At 39.2% G+C, this 16,863-nt stretch overlaps 1 protein-coding gene across 3 annotated transcripts in view; it reads right to left on the minus strand.

Moving 5' to 3' along the window:
- Nucleotides 1-16,863, minus strand: part of LOC107188057 (protein FAM46C) — a 143,352-nt gene that overhangs the window by 28,711 nt on the left and 97,778 nt on the right. Inside the window, exon 1 of one of the 3 annotated variants that reach the window (XM_015576292.1) lies at nucleotides 16,310-16,329. The exons of the other annotated variants lie outside the window; for them this stretch is intronic. The gene's annotated coding sequence lies outside the window, so the exon portion shown is untranslated. Of the gene's footprint in view, nucleotides 1-16,309; nucleotides 16,330-16,863 lie in introns of those variants that run through there. 3 annotated transcript variants of the gene reach the window in all.

The following is a 16,863-nucleotide window of genomic DNA, read 5'->3' on the forward strand; positions in this document are numbered from 1 at the left end:
GAATCTAATATGAGCTTCGGAGAATTTGTTGTTTTATGATAACGTTCCAAGTTTTAAGAAAAATCAGCAGGTTGCCTGAATGAACAAATAATCAGATACAAGGCAGATCGTAGGTTTTATACATTTTAAGTAAATACGATTGCCAGAACCTCCATTTAGTTACGAAACTTCATAAAATCCAATGTGATTTTCCTTTTTTTACAGTCTGATAGAATTTTCGATCCTCATTTCCGTCTTGTTTCAATTTCCATAAATCCGTTCATACATATTTCATTTGAATAAACATTCTCGATCCGGTCATAAGGTTGGCCTCTATTGGGTACACTGTAGAGTCTAGAATCACAATGATGAATCATCCAGGTGTTAAAAAAAAAACGCCAACTTCCTGAAGTCTTTACGATACAAAATATTCCAGGGCTTCTTTTCAGCCCACTACTTGCATTAGTACCATATAACTTAATTAGATTTCAGTATTCTAATTGAATAATCTCTATATAATAATTAAAAAGTATATATTACTATAACATTTGTAAACATTTCAATTGCAAAATTTGTAAACAAATATATTGAAGATCACTAAAATATGAAGGCCGAAATTTGTATAAAATCACCATGTTTTTTTAATGAATTCTTATAATTATTCCATACCAATGAAAAACTTGTGTTTAGTTGCATTATGGGATTAATTAAAGAAAGCGTACACATCGGTTTCAAGAAATAAACATTAATTACAAAAAATATATATATATATATCATTCAACAGAAAACAAACTGCAAAATTTCAATAAAGTCATTCGCTTTTGGCACAAGTAAAGCTGAAATTAACAATTGTTTTTTCACGCGAACCGATCCCTTACGTCGCGAGAACGCGCACGCAATTTACTTCAACCCGGTTCGTGGTGATCGAGGAAAAATTTGTAATATAATACACAAACGCGTATAAATAGAATCGTCGGCAAACAAACGATGATTCATTCCCCATTTACTTTTTTTTCTCGCTTAATTGCGTCCGCGCGCGTTGATTCGATTCTCGCTGGTCGAAGTAGCAGGTATTCTTCCTCGGCGGAGATTCGTGCAAGAAACGATGTCGCTAAGAATAGAAGAGAGAGAGAACCTGTCTAGGAGACGACACGTGATATACCTGCGTTTGACGCGCGGATCAAGATCAATGACCAATGACGTCAGGGTCGCTGACCACGTGCACTGGATCACGTATGCAAACGTCGTACGCGCGTATTCATTGGGAGCCAGGATTATTCGTATGCCATTCGTATGCGCGGTTCGAAGGTGAGAGCGAAACAGCCCGTACCGGATTTCACTCTCATCGACTTAATGGCTCTGAAGAATCGATCCTGTGTTCTTTCAAAGGTTCTTTTTTCTTGCCCTGACCTACGTTACTATTAGCGTCTTAATTTTTGTAAATATTGGAATCGTTACCTCTGTAGGTCAAAATCGTCACCTAGAAGATCAAAGTATCTGGAAGCTTATTGTATGTATTGGCGTAACTAGGTAGGGGCCAGAGGACCTGCCCCCCCCCCCTTCAGACACAAATCCTAATTACGCCAATAATTGTATGTTACACGAGGAATCAAGAGTTCTTTTCACTATTATGTGAACAATACACCCAGTTCCTCAATTTACACGGAGTGTTTGCTCCATGCGGGTCTTCTTTATGCGGATAAAAACCGTCTAAATGGAGTCTGCCTGTACGAAAAAAAAATTCTCAAGAGAAAAGGCAGGATAAGTTATAAAAATATTCGTTTAAAAAAAAAACTAAATGGAACGAATACTCCGCGTAAATCAAGGGCGGGTGTAAATTCTTCGGGTAAAAAATAAATTTATGAGGGGCTGAAAACCTTCCGACGACCTCGGTACGTCGCACTCATCGAGACATTACTGTATAATATTTTAATTAAAATCTTTAATTGTTGAATATTGCATTTTCTATTTCATAATATTACCCAGTTAACTATTGATGTTCAAATAGTTGACGATATTCATTTTATTTGACTTATTCGAAACATTTGAAGCACTTCGATCACCGACGACCACCATGGCCCCATCGAGAAAACGATCTCCGGTCACAGATGACCAACGTGTTAATTTCATTAACGATAATTTAATCTCATTAACTATATAAAATACAGAACTACCATCCCAGACACTGCCATTTCACTATGTATTATTCTGAACGAAAATTCAAAACGTCCATAAATGCCAAAAGCAGCGAAAGGATTAAATGGCACCACGACGATTCCGTTCCATAATGTCTATAGATTCCTACCGACCAAGGATAAAATAACGTAAGACTGCGAGCGACCACTTGTAGATTTCGACCCAGATAGAGCTGCGAGATCGTTTTCCGAAAAGGGAGCGGTGCCACTCTTTCGTTCGACGAAGCTGATTTGCATGTACAGCTGCGAAGAAGATGTTCACCGCGACGAAGTCAAACGCGCCTCAACCTCGACAAGGTCGTGGCGTTTCCTCTATACAGAGGCCTCCTGTGAGGTTTCCCCCCTTCTTCGCCTTACCTCTTTCTGTCATCATTTCTCCTCTACTTCTCCCCCCAGGTCTTCTGAGAGTCCGCAACTCCCACCCCTCTTGCCCGTTTCTATTCTCGTTTCAGTTTCTTTCTCTCCCTCTATCTAGCTCCCCTTTAATCTTCCCTTCGGCCCCGCTTATATCGATCGACCAATGATTCGTTCAACAGCTGGCAGCCTCGTATTTTCCGTGAAATAACGGAACGCGTCTCGGGGAAACGGTGACGCCGCGACGCCACATATAATTGCCGATACAACGATCACCTGGCCGTGCCCGGCGTCTACATGGCGGGAGACGCCACGACGAGGCTATTATGTAGCCTCGAGCCGACGAATTGGATACTTTAACCTGTTTATAAAATACAATATAACTTAGTATAGTATAATATAAAGTATATAAGGAATTAAAGGTCAACATAAACTCCGATGAAAATGTCTTTAGGATTTCATTAATTGTCAAACAAGAAATCTGAAATCCATCATTTTTACGGGTGTCGGTAGTTCTAGTGCAAGGGTCGGCAAACTTTTCAGACGAAGAGCCAAATCTGTACCTCAAAACAATTTAAAAATTATTCGATGGCCATAAATATATTGTTACGAATAAGAAAAATTTAAAGTAATATTATAGCAAGTTACAATATTAATTATATCCTTATTAAATGAAGAAAAAATCACACCAAAGATTACTCTCAATGGTTTAATTTTCACTTTCAATTGTACTTCGGAGCCACATGTAAGTACCAAAAGAACCGCAGTTTGCCGATCACTGTTCTAGTGTTAAGAAGTACAACGATGAAATAGCGACTCGCGTCTGTCCCATCGTATTGTCTTATATGCAGCTAGTATCAAAGAGTTCGAAGTGCACAAGTCGAAAGGATTTCGTCGAATAACTCGAAGATGCTTGCAGGCTCTAAGACATCGGGTTTCGATCTAGCGGGTTACGTAATACCCCGTATATCGCTGCCAACACGGGCCACTTTCGATTCCTTCTCTATCTTTCTCTCTCCCCCTTCGGAGCTGACACACGTTCGCGGGTTGGATCTCCACGTGATCACGCGAACGAACGATCTCACGTGGCGAGCTGACGCATCGAAAGAAAGTAACGCCAGGGTTCGGGATGATTATACGTCACTTGCGTCATTCGCGAGCCCGGGGGGCTTACGAGATCCTATTGATCCGTCCATCGAGTCGATGGATCGTCCGGTTACAAAGATGTCCCCCTCTCTCACATTTTAGCCTCGACGACAGGATCATGATTTTTCGAAACGACGGCTTGCAGGTAGCTCGTGCAAACTATGAACCATATGGTGGTAGCGTGTTAGCTAATATCGTTAGATTGCTCCGCGTGTTGTAACTCCTGGTAGGAATATGGTAGACAGAAACTCCGTTTGACAGCAACAATATCTGAACGATAGTCTAATATATATCGGGGTTCGTTTTCTGTTCTGAACTGCAGTTTATGGGGATTGCTCGAATCATTCCTTTAGGTCCGATTAAAAATATGGTTATATGAAAATTTATAGGGGAACCTGTTTTATTAATATTTTGTATGTATTACATACTTTTATTAATGAATTGGGGAGTAAACTTGACAGTACACTTATCAGTATTCTGAATCCTGTAAAAGGTTTTCTGTTCGATTTAAGTCTACGTGAATTTACCCACAAAAATCTCTCTATCTGCATAAATATTCATAGCATATTATGTAACGAATGAATTAATTCGAGCAATTTCTATTGTCTTCGGAATAACAATCGACAAGCCTGCGCGTAACTATTTGTCGTGAGTAATCGCTATTCGGCACCTAACTCGATCAAACGTTCGGCGTTCGTCCATTTTTCCGTATGTCACGATGATAACGTGCTAATATGTACGTCACCGTCGTTAATCATGTATTCGTTCCGTGTTAAGCGAGACGGATCGTTCGCAACCAGCCCGTCTGACACTGAATGACACTTTCTACTGGGACGTTAACTCCGGCCCGTATTTTCGAACGATTTATGGTCTGACGTAAGTCGACCCGTTCCACTGAACTGTTGATTTCTGACTTCTTCGAACACGACACCCCAGGACTGATGGAGATAATTAACCCTCGGACGACGATTACTGGGTCATTTTTAGCCGAATTTTCGAGAACTTCATCCAACCGAACACAGCTGCCGATAATTTAAGTTAGTAAGTATTTACATTAATTCTTATAGCGAGAAAGTCAATTTACAAAGAAATTTGGTTAAAAATGGATTTTGAAGAAACGATGCACGAGGGTCCAAAAACGCCCAAAAAGGTTCAAAAGCATTCCAAAAAGATCCAAAAAAAGATCATTTGACTTTTTCATCGACGATGCCACGTTCGAATACGATTGCGATTACCTTCGAATACGAACAACTCAGGCATTAACAATTTCCGTAATATAAACGATAAGTCGGTGAACTGGAAATGAATTTAAGCAAAGTGTAGTTTGCAAACTGGAGCACTGAAATGTTCGATGTTTCTGCGTGAAACTATGGGTATAATTAATTAACGTTATTAATATCGCCTGGAACGAAACAATTTGCATTTCAATTTTCTGATATTTATTCGAACTGAAATAACTACAGTTCTTAGGCGTACACAGTAGAATTAGTATAAAAATTGTAAAAGTACCTCGTGAAACATTTCAGGCTTTTATGAAGGTTAAGAACCACACCGAGAAGCGAACTATCAAAGGATCATCGTCTCAGTTGTTCGTTTCTAAATATACCGCCCCCACGCGTACATTACCATTTTAATTATGTTCTGCGATTAAACGTAATACAGAACGACATGGCCACGAATATGAAACGTGGGCGGCGATTAAAAGTTATTTATAAGGATCCGCCAAGGATACCTTCGTTAATCCGACTCCCATCGTTCTAAAATATTACTACTTTCGTTAAAAAAAAAAAAAAAAAATAGAATCCTATAAATCCCTCTTATGTAACAAAAGTTTATTTTATACTTTCTACATTTCACGCCTAAAAATTCACTTCCTTTTGATCTGAAAATCCATCTTGATCATATTCCCTTATCACTTACAGTGCACGTAACTTATCTTTATGCAGCTTTCACTTTCTACACTGTGTATTAACAATCCATTCGATTTCGTTTAACCCTTTGCACTCCAAGAATATTTAAATACCGAGGACTAACATCTTCTAGACATTTTTGTGGCGACACACTTCTGAAAATTAGAATTCATGTTTTTCTAACACAGGCTTATAAACACTCAGAATCGATATTGTATTCATTAATTCTGTTTGTGTTGCAATAAACAACGCTTGCAGTTCGAGGTAATGTCCGTCGCTTTAATAGCACTGGTAGACTGCAAAGGATTAAAAAAGTGTTAACCCTATTCGAACAATAAATTGTCCAAGCACACTGTCGTTCACAAATATTCCAATATTTATTAAATCTGAAGTATACGTAAGAAGTAACTACTATAAGATTAATTAAGATCCAAATCGAGTGTTGCTTTATGAACATTAACCCGCTGCCTCATAACATCAAGTCACTATTATTAAGATTCTTCAAGTCGAACTGAAATACTGTTTCGCTGGTATTGCATTTAACAGTTAGAGTAAATGTGCGCTTGCGATAAGAGTAGAATTGCCTTTGTATTTAGAAAATTCGTACGTCTGTGAAGTGGTTCTCAAAACTGTGATCGTCAAGAAAACCGCAAGGAAAAATTAATACATAAAGTAATAATAGTGGCTCCACACAGTCGACTCACGGAAATCAACGGGAGCGGGAAACAATTTTGGAACGCTCGAACCGTGATTCGAAAGCAAGCGTGCATTGCACGGCGTATGATGTAATCAGCGTCCAATTAACGAAGCTCCTCGCGTTAATGACGTTGACGGAGATTGAGTTCGCATTGGCGAACAGGTAAATTCCAGAGCCCCCTTCGAAACGTCGTCGAGGATGTTGCGAGCAAATTTCCGCGGAGCACTTGAGACAGATTGTATCGAGGAGCGAAGCAACAGTTTGTTACATTCGTACCGAACTGCCTGTATCTTCCCAAGCGTTTCAGAAGGATTTTATGGAGGATCGACTGCCCAGAATATTTATAGGCCGAACGTGAACAAAATTAGAGAGAATTTGGAGCTCGTACTGGGCTGTCTGACTATATGCGTACTGAATCTACTTGCGCCTTGGAGGCACTATGGAAAACCTGTTTAATATTTTCTAGCCGTCTGCTATATTAATTATAACACTAAATTTCTCATTAATTTTCAAATTTACAATCTCGATGAACATTCTACTTTAAATATAATCACCAGATTGCGGATTTTATCCATTTTAGAATACAAGATCGAAAAAAACCTGATAGTGTAAAAATGATGAGATTCCGTAGAATCTTTATTTTACATTTAATCTAATGGACCCTTAAATACAGAACACAACATGTTATTTCATTCGGATGATTATAAAACTGTCTATAAATTGCACGAACATCAGTACGATAATAATTTTTGGATACTGACCATACCACTTAGTCAGGGTAACTTTCTCCCAAATCAGTAAATGATCACTTTCGATGTTGCAGCCCTGATTTTGACTTCAAAATACCTGCAAAATCGGAATGACTTTGAGACAAAGTTATCGGTCACTGAGTCAAAGTGACCCGAACTTATAGTACGTTTGCCTGGACAATAATATTTCTTTTATTGCATCGATGATAATTAACAGACCTGCCAACTCCACCTCTAATTCATAATTGTCGAGGTTTAAAAACCTGAAAAGGTGTACAATCTGAAGCATACGAATATCCACGACTAAAACAATAGGAAAATATGCACAAATTCAATGAAAATTAAACTGGATCACCTATCTTTTATTGGGATAAATTTTCTTGATTGTTGCCTCATCACCGTGCTTATCAACCAGCTTCATATTTTTAAAAGACAAACCATTCTTTGTTTCCCATCGGCGTTCGAATGGAAAACACGTTGGACGTGATGAAAAAGCGGTCGACGATCCGCGGTAGCAAGCCGTATTACCGTGGTAATGTCAATGTCTGTTACGAAACAACACACGCGGCGATAACGTCTTCTTCGCGTGTCCCTGTTCCGAGGCGTCGTTATCGCGGCGAAACGCTCGTATGACCGATAAATCTCGCACAGTTGAGAGTCTTCGTACTTATCTACGATTAATTCCATCAAGTATTCCCAACGGTATTCCAAGCATCTCGTTAATTTGTATTAACTACTGTCACGCTCTGATCTAAAACACACATTTCCATGTTGAATCAAAAAATTTCTCTAGCGTAGCCATTCAAATGTAACACATACTATAACCTAACATTTAAAGTGATTTCGAAGAATCTCGTTTCGTGATTTTTAATATTATACCGTGTGGAAATAATCACATTGATTAAACGAAAATCCTTTCTTCCGATAACGCTCGCGTAGTATGTAAATTTCTCTGTTACGTCAACTGCACCGAGTAACTTAGATTAGATTCTTGCATTCTGAAAATTTTCCACGGAACGACGACCATTTTCAACGGAACGACGGCAGGCTTTATCGAATTGTTCTTTCGATTCGAGAGAGATTCTTAACTCGGCTCGACAGAATTCTTCCCCTCGGTTGATTCTCTCTGCGGAATCTGTACTTTTTAATGCTGAAATCTACTCGGAAAATACTTTCATCCTTCAATTTTATAAATCTCGTGTTACAGTCGGAGAGTATAGACATGAGATTCCAGAAGATACAAGAATGTCTCGTTCAACGATAACAAAACTGTGAAAGACCTCGTGGACACCTGTCGCGAGAGCCTTTCAGTCGTCGATAATAGCTTATTTTTCCGCTGAATATCCCATGATATTCCACAAACGCCCACGGAATTCCACGAACTTTCATGAAATTCCCCGAACGTCCACGGAATTCCAGGACATTCAATAAACTTCCACGAACTTCCACGGAATTCGACAAACGTCCAGAGAATTCAACAAACTTCCACGGAATTCAATACTATTCAACAAACTTCAACGGAATTCAACAAACTTCCACAAACTTTCACGGAATTCCACAAACTTTCACGGAATTCCACAAACTTTCAAGAAATTCTACGAACATTGAGGCCGCTTAGATCGAATGGGTACGCGACTATGTTTGCCTACATATTCATTCGATTATCGATTTAACCGAAGCCTCGGCAGCCAGATACTTTGGCGAAGCACAGCTCTTACGTAACGATTGCTCGTACATTGTTCGCGGACGTCACTGACGAAGCGCGATTATCGGACTTCCTTCTAAGCAGGTGTGACAGATCGACGTCGCGTAGAAGTTGTACGACACGTACCTACATACTATTTCAATGCGTCAAGACAAAAGACACCGAAGAAATGAGAACCATAGAGCAACCGTACTGAAATGTATTAAAATAATTGTTATAATTCTCATACCTACTATGCTCGGCAAAATTGCACTCAAACGAGGTACGAAGAATTTTCTTTGCGTTACGTGAGCTTTCTGACGGTTTTTACACGACCACTTTTTGCATAACGAAGCGTATGTATAGATTAATATGTCTATTTTCTCAAGCTGTCATTTTGGAAGTAATAACAGGAAATTCGTGTTTTAGGAATATTACTATCGTAAAGAATTATTGGAACCTTAAATTAATTTATTCTCAACTGTTAATCGACACTATTTGAGTCATTATCTATTTCACTACCATCACTTTTACTATTCATATCACTATATAAGAACGTTTCTTCGCCCTGGTCTATTGACGACCGCCGTAGTTCAAGGGTAACGAACTAAACACTAGCTTCGAGTAGAACTGACCTCAACAGTACGATTAAACCTAATCCAATTCCGCTGTATCCTCGAAGAACAGTGAAAACGTGTAGCGATAAAATCGCGAAATCCGTTTCTCGGTTTCCCAATTCGTGGTCGGGTTTACAAACGTAGCGGGTCTCGCGTGATATTCCAGCGTTTTCAATGTTGTCGACCGTCGTAAAGAGAGCGAAATTGAAAATAACAATCGACGTTTTGACGAGCTGTACAAACGCTTACCAGCGGCGAGGCGCTTCATTCAAATAGAAGAGCGCCGTAACACACATTTTCCCGTCGAGCGGACACGGCTGCATAATGCAACAGAGAAAGGGGGGATATATTCCTCGCCTCGTAAACAACATATCAAAGCTGAAGGTGTTGGATTGTTCCACTGCGCTGTGAAATACGACACGTTGGGTTTCGTTTGGCGTGTCACGAGCCGTAGTTTCGACGGATCAGCTGTCGTCCACAGAATTAGCGGCCAAAGTAACGCGGCCAGCTCACGCTTCAAAGTTTGAAATTTTGAATTTTCAGCGAAATTATCGATTCTGATCGATCCGAAATTATCGTTTTCGAGCCAAATTATTGATTTCGAAGCAACTTATCGATTTCGAGCGTGCCTTGTTATTTCAGACTTTCTGTCGATAGCACTTCTGCGAAATGTGATTATGTCTGTTGCTACTGGTATATTTCAATACCTGTCGTTATTTTGTAACATGAGCCGGACTCAGAAATATTCTAAACTTTCGCTACGTTATTAGTTTATTGAGTAGATCCAGTAAATTATACTGGTGTTAAGAAACAATTCGAAGAATACGTAGTGTCTGACCATGGGATGGATGGTTCTACTTGTTTCACAGTTAGAATTACTATTTCTTACTACTATTTCCGTTAGAGTGTAAAATATAAAACAATCTTAATCAGGCATCATCAAGGTTCTAATTTTATTATCTTTTCTCGACATTATTATCTACCATAAACGCATAAAATCCAAACTGTAGTAACTATGCATAGTGATATAAGAATTTCCGTACACGAATCTTTACCTGCATGAAAGAATATGTTAAAACATTCAACATTCCGAAAACTTTGGTCTCAAGGATCCAAACTACGGAATACGCCGTAGAAATGAAACAGGAGAGTATTGGTTCGAAGAAGCATCTCCGAAAAGCTGTACCATATATCCTTACAAATCACAGGGAATTTTTCCACAGGAAAACAGTAATATCTTGAAATCAAATGGAACAAGAATCAAAACATCGGGTCGACACGTGAGTCAGGAATCTTCTTATATCAACAAGCATAATCATATCACGGAAAAGTACTGATCAACCTTGCACGACCGATTCAATCGCCGTAGTTTTCCAATCGACAGCGCGAGTGATAAGTTAAAAATCTGGAACGTAGTACCCGAAAGTGACTTCTGGTAAACAGATGCCGATGGACCGTCATTTTTCGTTCACCCAAAACTTTAAAGAAGCTACCACATACCACTTGTTTCAGAGACAAATATAAATTTTTATTTTACTGAATTTTGTAAGCTTCAACGTTTTAGTACCTTCGATCGACAATAAATGAAACACTATTTCCAAAACAGTAATAAAAAATACCGTTCAGTTGGTTTTTTACACTGTTACAAAACGGTAGTTGTCGGATTATTCATCTCTGATACAAGTCGTCTGTAATTAGGAGTCAAACACAGTGGTAACAGACGTCAAATAAAATTTTTTTAAATATCGAGAAAGTGTATTTAACCCGTAGCTAGTGACCGTGAAGTCCGAGAAACTCTATGAATATGTTCATAATATTTTATTTATATTTGATTGTTACTTAATTTGAGATTACCTTTCCTGGTAATGTCTTGTAAATACTGCACTAGCAGATGAGTCAATATGACTCATGTTAGTATTTTCGGGTTAAAGAGGTAATTTCGATGTTTTTTTTTTACATGACATTGCAAAACAACTAGTTATGCAACAGATTTATGTACAGTAAGATTCGTATAATAAGTAATAAGATTTTCACGTCACCAATTAAGGGTTAATGAGACGATTACGAGATCAAAAAATCAACTGGACTACCTCTGGAAAATGTTCAGCGAATAACAATCATGAATTCAAGTAAAAATAGTTTATCCACAGTGGTCCACAATATGCAGTGACTCACACGTTCGTCCACATACTTTCGAAACAATAATAAACTGTACAGATTTTTTTACATTCCCATTTATATATTTTCAGAGTTATTTTTATCATCGTTTCTTGATAAACACCTTTTAATTTTGAAATAAAATCCACCGCTTGGTAATTAATTTGGTCGAACAAACGTGAAAGTCTTTCGTGAACAAATTTGTGAGTCAATACCATACTTACACGAATACAAAGAATCATACTCAATCTGTCACAAATTTGAAATCAAATACGTCTGTACGAAGAAAATGTGATGTTTCATCAAAATTACACATTTCAGTCCACTTTCCTTACGTTGCAGTAGCAACACCACCTGAACAATATTTATTTCGGACTTTCAATGATTTCCTAATGCCCTGTAACATCTACCGCGTATTCAATAAGTGTCCTAACACTTATGATCGGAGGTATACACGTTCATAAGTCGCAAAGGTCCAAACACGAGAAAAATTTCCCCGTATCGTTACCGAGTTCGCGGGAAAAATTCGCGGCGGCCGTTTAATCGCGTCCCGCCATTCTACAGCTTAATTAATGAAACCGTATAACGGCGATCCGTGGAAAAAGGCATGGTATCCTGTGAGGCAGGTGTCCTGTTGACATAACGGATCGAATCAAGCCCCGAGACGTTCGAGAAATTCACTGGTAATTAAACGCGCCAGTTACGCGGCCGTTTCCACAAAGAAGGTCCGCGCGCGCGCGCGATTCAAAGCGAGTCGACCGCTCGGGGTACAATACGCGCCGCTGCACCGCTTGGAATCTCACGCACGACGACCATTTTATTTATTAGCATGTCTCCCCGTCATCGTCGATTTATCCGCCCAGAATACCATGGATCGGCCGCCGTTGTATGGAAATACCTTTCGAGACATTTTTTGCGTGCCTGACCGTGCACACGCGCGCGCAACCAAGTACGTGCACTTACCGCATTCTGTCGCAAATCACCTGGATCTGTAAGACTTTTTTTCTGGGTCGCAGATGTTACGACGGTGCGAACACGCGACATTTAATTTGGTCGAAAGATATAGGGTATATGTAATTCTTCCACTGACCACTGTTGGTACCATTTATTGGACCAATTTCTAGAAATAACTGATTGTATGTATGGACAGACTTTGTGGATTTTTTGAGCTTGTGTAGGATTGCGTAGAATTTAGTATATAGGAAATCATCGATGAGTGTTTAAAGGTTTCTCGGCACTGACAAGGATCTCTAGGGTGTAAGGCTGACTTTTTAATGGGGCTTGGCACAGTGATAGAGGTTGGAATTCTGAAGTCAGTGATATTTGTTGCAGTAAATGCATTGATATTAATTTATGAAATATTTAATGTTCAGTGCCGAGGAGCCTTCGAACACTGATCGAGGATTTAATGTACAAGGTGTCATGTAACTGGTGGTACTGTTTCTGCGTGAAAAAATAAGTCGAAAATAAAGAATAGGATTTTATTCATTTCGAGTAAATCGGCTTTGGAAACTTGCTGGATACGCGTGAAATTAACGACTTGCCTGGCGCGTCTGTTCATTCTATTCCGTTTCTACTTACTACCAGCACGATTCCACACGTTACAGATGAATCTTCAAATTCAATTTTCTCGAAAACTTTGCCTTGAATGAACAAACTTTATTTTATATTATTGTATAACCACTTACATGACGCCCTGTAGTTAAAAAGTGGACAAAGATCGAAGGTTTTTTTTTATTTGTAACCCCATAGAATAATGACCCTAGATCACTGAATTATCGTAAAAGATTATGACCTCAAAATTTCTGATTTGGCATTATTTTTAGGTCTCTCGTAAATACTTGAAACGTATGTTTCTATCTCAATGAAAATAATACTTTTCTAATAATATTACGTGTTCTCTTTCAGCCGTGACTTTTACGAATGATAGCGTGAGTCACAAGACAGATTAGCGATCTGAGGGTTAAGTAGGGGGTGGACGAGTTCATTACGTTCGGATTGTCGTCTCGTGTGATTTGTACGTGTAAACGTGATATACTTTCGGGATTTTGTAATTACCAGTGGCGGACGACTTGTTAAACAGACGAAGAAAGATAGCCGGCAAAAAGAGCGAACAACTTTGTCGCAGTTAAAGAGGTTTAATTGCGGTTACGTCGTGGAGTCTGACCATGGGGCAAGTAGATTCATTACTCTTATGGTCAGACGCTGTAATCTGTCCTGGATGAGATGCACACGTTCCACGCCTCATTAATTTATCATGCATTACGGATCGTTCTTTTCTGTTACTTTCCTCAGTGGAATTCCTTCTTCGTGTTACAAAAGTAAACCTTATATAATCGATGAGATGTATTTGATAAATACTTCCTTAATAACTCGATTTATCATCTAATGGAACTTTCCTTATTTCTTCTGGAATTCAGTTTATGTCACTCTCGTTACGATGTACAATGAAAGACGGAACTACTACTGTCGATAGAATTCGAAAGGAAAAGATGGCATATTTGCTATTTTATTAATTACTCAAGTTTGCGCGTTCGTATACTATAATTGTGTATAGAACTCGGTAATAACTAGACTGTGACATTTAATCATTTGTAGATTTAAGAAATATTCATTTAAAAAATAAATTATGTTAGAACAAGACGAAGGAAGCGTTCAGTATGATTCACAACTATAACTCCACTCGTCTGCGTTAAAATACCAGTGAATAAGACAGTCTACGAATATTTTCAACACGCGCGAGCGATTCAGAGGAAGTTAAGTAAACAGTTCTTGAAGTAAGCTCATTTTCAACAAGAAAAAAGAGGGTAGAAAGTTTCAGGAACTTCTCGAATTCTCCACTTCGAAAGGAAAACATTCGGTACAGCGTTCCTACTTCACTGAAAGAAGTCCGACACCCACATACGAAAGTTTCTCGAAAAACTTCTCCCTCGCCATGAGACTATTTTGTCTGACGATACACGAGTAATAGCCCCTATCGTCAGCACTGTTAACACCGGTCTGCTTAACACGAGAACTACCAAGCAAGTTAAAATAACTTTTCAGTACACTCTTACAACGATGATTAAAATTATGTAACATTACATTTTCCCTTATCTTTTGTAACTTTTACTACGATACGAACGTGAAGAAATTACAAAGTTGTAAATTTTTAAAATTTTTATAGTCGGTTGTTCTGGTGTTAACAGTGAAACTACGTATCCGTGCTGACAAAAGTTAAATATCAACCGACGCCAGAATTCGACGCACTTTTAAAACGAGTGTTGCATTGATGCAACACTTAAAAGGTTAACAGATACTTGCATAAAGCACCGCAAAGTCTATTCCTCAAATAAGACTGCTCTGCCGAACAATGCACACACAGGTGCCCGTCACTGTCACCTGCCCTATCAACGCCGCGCGTATCAAGGTGTGACGGCTGCTCGCAGCGATTCCGTGGGCTGCGCAACACAGGCCCAGAACAACGAGCACGTATCAGACGGAATGCCTTTTATCCTAAATACCAGAAAAAGGTCACGTTCGCGACGATCGAACGCGTTCGAAGTTCAGGCTCCTCTGGATTATTGTCTGTCTTGTTCTACACGATTATTGTCCAGGCGTAATCCCCACCACTTTGTTGCCCCTCCCTTTTCGTTTGCCGAAGTTCGGGCGTCGGACAAAAAACGAATTCACGAGTGTCTGCAGTATTTATCCCTATAAAATTATTGTCCTGGCGCGGACCCGAGTTCGGGACAATAATCGAGAGGAGACTGTATCGTGGCCCCGGAGCGCATAAAAGGCGAGCGAAGGGCCCGACGACACACGGCGCGCCGGATGCATCCTCGCCACGGATACTTTCACGGGACGACGGGCCCCTGTGTCGTGTGTGTGTGTGTTGTTCTCGATCCCCCGTCGTGAGGCTCTGCGGTTCTGCGCGAGAACACAAAGAAAGTGAACGTTCCGAGACGCGACCGGGAAGTGGCCTGTTTATGCAACGCGAAGTCGAGCCTCTTATGGAATTACGTTTGCTCTGGGATTGCAAACGACGCGCTACTACCCCTCTTTTTGCTTCTTTCTTCTACAGGATGTAAAAATAAAATAACTCTTTATAGACCCGTATGATTTTGAAGATAACTTTTTGGCCGGATATATCCGGCATGGAGGCATCTACACGCCTGGATCGCTGGATATTTGTAGAAACAAAAGAGAACATTCTACGAAATTGTTTATAACAGTGAAAATTAATGTTTACATTTTTGTTTCGTGTCAATATGTTCGTTGGGAAGAGAAAACGTTTAAAAGGAGCTATTCATACTGAACAGATAGTTTTCAAGATATAAGTTGATTTGATTGTATAGAGTTATGGTATATACTGGCACCTACTGCGGTAGACTCGCGATAATTACCCGCATTTGGGGCCCTATAGGCGGGCAGTTCTAGGAAACAAGTAATTATCGAGGACTAATACCAAGAGGGATCTTCTCGCAACTCGATCGACGAACGTCATCGGACTAATTATTGGCTACAGAAGACGATAGTGTGTGTAAGTAACGCATATGAGCAGGGGGCATTCCTAACGTATATTTATCCAGCAGGCAATTATCATGAGTCTACTGTAACTACCATGCAACTAGCCGAGTGGTTCAAGCACAGTATAATGGTGTGTCTGCCCCCACATAAACGGTCCTTTAGTTCAAGCCTGTTTTCAAGCGACACACCTTGCACGGTTTTCTCTCTCCTTAAAGGTCATTTGTGTAGGGGATTTTGTAAATTTATGAATTTACAGGGATCGTCCGTTTATACGACTTTTCGATGAGTTGGTTAATTTTTATGAGTACTTACAACTATGTACGCTGACAGAACTCGTGTAATCTACAGTGGTAATAGCCTCGTAATTTCCTCACTTACCTGAAAGAATTAAAAAAACACAACGATTAGTATCAATATAACAAGATATATTCCATTATACTTCGAAATAAGGTCATACTCGTAGAAAATACCATTTTATAAACTTTCTGCAACCAAGAAACTATTTTATTTCGATACTCATACGCAGGATTCACAGCGAAATAAACTAATTGATCATTTAAAATATATAGGGAAACTGATCTGTATACAGAAAACGTGATATTTCGTAGAAATAGTACATTTTAGGCCACTTTTATTACTTCACAATCGCATAAATGTTGTCCATCAAGCCTCAATATTCCCTGAACAATATTTACTGTAGATTTTCTCTACGTAGTATGTTTAAATGTCTGAATTTTCTACATTTAAATGAAATAAATATTATAGTTTGATAAATCGATGCCTCGTCGTACGATACCAGCACCTAATTTCGATTCTGCGAGAAACCTTGTAGGTACGGAATTATTGATAGACACAGCCGCCACAAA

Source organism: Dufourea novaeangliae, unplaced genomic scaffold (genome assembly GCF_001272555.1).
Source record: "Dufourea novaeangliae isolate 0120121106 unplaced genomic scaffold, ASM127255v1 scaffold109, whole genome shotgun sequence".
Taxonomy (NCBI): domain Eukaryota; kingdom Metazoa; phylum Arthropoda; class Insecta; order Hymenoptera; family Halictidae; genus Dufourea; species Dufourea novaeangliae.